This window comes from Helianthus annuus, chromosome 17 (assembly GCF_002127325.2).
Source record: "Helianthus annuus cultivar XRQ/B chromosome 17, HanXRQr2.0-SUNRISE, whole genome shotgun sequence".
NCBI lineage: Eukaryota > Viridiplantae > Streptophyta > Magnoliopsida > Asterales > Asteraceae > Helianthus > Helianthus annuus.
In genome coordinates this window covers 169,585,881-169,589,567 of record NC_035449.2, presented here as the reverse complement: position 1 = coordinate 169,589,567, position 3,687 = coordinate 169,585,881, and the positions used below count along the sequence as shown (strand labels likewise).

The following is a 3,687-nucleotide window of genomic DNA, read 5'->3' as shown; positions in this document are numbered from 1 at the left end:
CGGCCCCGTGTCCACCGGGCACGGCCCCGTGGTCAAGTGCCAGTAACAAAAATTACAGAATTGAAACAGAAGCCTGGACACAGGGGCGTGTCCGCTGAACACGGCCCGTGTCCAGTTACCTGAACTGGGTGATTTTCTGCAGGGGCTCAGCACGGGGCCGTGTTGGTTGGGCACGGCCCGTGTTGAGCCTTCTGTGATGGAGATTTTTGTCGGGTTGCTCGGTTCTTCGTGCATGGTTCCATTTTTTCTCGTTCCCTTTTTCATCCATTACCACCATGAGTGTGTTTTATTCTGCAAAAATTAAAAGATTAAACTAAACTAAACTAAGGATAGATCCGCGGAATGCCTCCGTGGTGCGCCACGTTTATAAGGGTCCTTGGCTAGACCCGATTCCTGGTTATATATCTTCTGAGTGGAGTGCCTTGCTTCCCAAGTTACACCGTCGGAGAGCGGCATCCAAGCTTGAATCAATAACCTTCATGTAATTGATTGGGTCGTCGTCCTCTATTTTCTTCCCAACTCCGAACTTTACCTCATCGTCCCCATACTTCAAAGTCAGTGTCCCTTCATTCATGTCTACCACTGCTTGTGCTGTGGCAAGGAAGGGTCTCCCTAGGATAAGGGGGACCTCGGTGTCTTCCTCCATGTCGAGTATGACAAAGTCAACGGGATAAACGAATTTGCTTACCCTTACCAAGACATTCTCGATGACACCTTGTGGGAACTTGACTGATCGATCAGCGAGTTGTATGCTTATTTTTGTAGGGCTCGTGGTTCCCAAGCCAAGCCTTTTGAACATCGATGAGGGCATGAGGTTAATGCTAGCCCCCAAGTCGGCCAAGGCATTGCGAACGGGTGATTCCCCTATTGAACATGGAATCGTGAAACTTCCGGGATCGATTTTCTTTTGGGGTAGTTTATTGAGTACGAGGGCAGAGCATTCTTCGCCTAAATTAACTAATTGCAAATTTTCAATTTTCTTTTTATGTGTAAGGAAGTCCCTCATAAATTTAGAGTATTTGGGCATTTGGGTTAGGACTTCGATAAAAGGAATATTGACATGCAATTGTTTTAACAGACTTTCGAATTTTGCGAATTGCTCATTGGTCTTTTGACGAATTAACCTACCGGGGTACGGAACTAGAGGAGACTTGGTAGGCTCTGGTGATGGGGGAGAGTTCTTTTCCTGCAGATGTGTTGACATTGTTTCTTCCGTTGGTGGAGGTATTTCTGCAGGCCCTACGGTGCGGTTTCGTAGTGTGATGAGGTGAACTTGCGCTTTTGGGTTTGTTTCGGTATTGCTAGGTAATGCGCCTTGTGGTCTCTCGGAAAAATTTTGTGCTAGTTGATTTATTTGTTTTTCTATGTTTTGAATGCTAGCTTGTTGATTCCTAAAATTAGATTCTAATTGTAGAAATCTTTCCGAGTTTTTCTTTTCAGTGTCGGAGACGAGGCGAGATATAGTATCTTCGAGCCTTTCTCGTCCACCTTGTTGTTGAGTGAAATTTTGTGACTCATTTCTTGATTGCTGAAAGTTTGTTCGTTGGGTTTGTTGGTTACTACTATTGCCGGTTTCCCTCCAACCAAGGTTTGGGTGGTTTCGCCATCCTTGGTTGTAAGTTCCCGTTGGAGGACCCGACGGCCTAGGTCTATTATCAATGTAGTTTACCATTTCTTGTTGATCGTCCGTTTCTTTCATGCAACTCCAATTTTCATGTGACCCACCACACCCTTCACAAGCCATAACCGAGACTGTTTTTGTCATTTCTAATTTTTTTATTTTTGAAGAAAGGGCCTCGATTTGGGCTTGTAAAGAGGTGCTTTCGTCGACCTTATGGGCGCCCGGGGCGATAGACTTATTTCCCCGGGGAGTGTGCCATTGAAAATTTGTTTGAGCAATTTCCTCAATCTGATTATATATTTCGTGTGGGCGTCGATTACCTAAAAGTCCCCCGGAGCTAGAATCAAGTGTCTGCCTAGTGTGTGGCAACAATCCATTGTAGAAAGTGGATACTTGTTGCCATATCGCGAGGCCATGATGGGGACACTTGTGTAATAGCTCCTTGAACCTTTCCCATGTTTCATATAAGGATTCCCCGTCCTCTTGTGAGTATGTGTTAATTTCAGCCATTAATTTAGCAGTTTTAGAAGGAGGGAAATACTTATATAGAAACTTTTGGGCTAGTTCATCCCAGGTGTTTACCGATCCAGCTGGGAGGGTGTTGAGCCAAGCTTTCGCTCGGTCTTTTAGTGAGAACGGAAACATACGGAGGCGTATGGCGTCGTTTGATGCTCCATTGATCCGAAAGGTATCACATATTTCTAAGAAATTAGTTATATGTAGATGAGGATCCTCGTCCGCAAGCCCGTGGAAGGTTGCGGAGTTTTGGAGCATTTGTATCAAATGCGGTCGAAGCTCGAAGTTATTGGCTTCGACATTCGGAGCATTGATAGCGGCGCCTAGATTACCTACGGTGGGCCGTAGATAATCCATAAGGGTACGTTGGTCCGCCATTGGGGGTGGATCACCCGAAACCTTCTCTTGGTTTTTGGCTTTTAACCTTTTTCTGAGAAAGCGTTCGGGTTCTTCTAGCGGTTCTTTTATGTCTTTATTGGAACTGGAGCTCATACACTACGTGAGGATGGTGTCGGGTTCCAAGTCCTGCAATAAAAACAAAAAAGAATGTCGGTCAGAAGGTTCACCACGGCCCCGTGTTGAGCGAACACGGCCCCGTGGTCGGAAATACAGTGATTGTTTTCCAGATCCCAGTTACTGGAAGTTGGACACGGCCCCGTGTTGCACCGGCACGGCCCCGTGGTCAGCCTTCTGTAACTTGAAAAACAAAAACTGCCAGTAACTTTGCTGAGCACAGCCCGTGTCCGACCAGGCACGACCCCGTGCTGAGCTCTGCAGAAGCTAAAAATCTAAGAAAAAATCCTAAAAAATTAAAGAAAAATAAAAATATGATTAGGCCGTTGATTCCTAACTTTCTTAAAATCCTTGTGTCCCCGGCAGCGGCGCCAAAAACTTGATGCGTGTCAGTGTGTATATAATTTTGATGTATATTTAAGCCCTTTTTACACTTTTAGCCAAGTTTTAAATTTATAAAACACGATACTCACTAACACTAAACACACATATGGGCAAGTGCACCCATCGTGGACGTAGTATAGTGTTGGTAAGATACCGAGGTCGTCCAAGGACACAAGAGCTTTTAATACCGGTTTATCCTCAACGTCTAATCAAATCAAAAAGTTAGAAAAATGTTTTAAACTAAGAAAAATAAAAACTAACTAAATGCTGAAAATAAAAATAAAATAAAAACAGATAGACAAGATGAATCACTTGGATCCGACACATGTATTAGTATAACCTTTGATTATTTTCGCACTTTTGCACTTGTTTAAGAGATTATCTTAGTTATTGTAGTAGGCCCCTCTTTTGAAGGTGACGTTACCCTCAACCCAGTAGTTTGAGTCAGCAAGGATACAATCCTAAAGGGTCGGATTATTGAAAGATAATGAATTAAGTTATTAATGCAAATTGTGGTAGGCCCCGCTTCTGGCGGTGACGTTACCCTCGGCTAAGTAGTCTGAGTCAGCAGGGATACAGTCCTAAGTAACCGGGTTATAGTATTAATAGTAGTTAACTTATGAGGGGGTCAAAGAGTTTGGATCCCCGCCATC

The 3,687-nt window shown here is 44.2% G+C and overlaps 1 non-coding gene across 1 annotated transcript; it reads left to right on the top strand.

Moving 5' to 3' along the window:
* The first annotated feature begins 2,030 nt into the window (after positions 1–2,030).
* Positions 2,031–2,137, top strand: LOC118489414. The gene has a single exon (XR_004887434.1). It is a non-coding gene; the product is annotated as a small nucleolar RNA R71 (small nucleolar RNA).
* Positions 2,138–3,687: the final 1,550 nt, after the last annotated feature.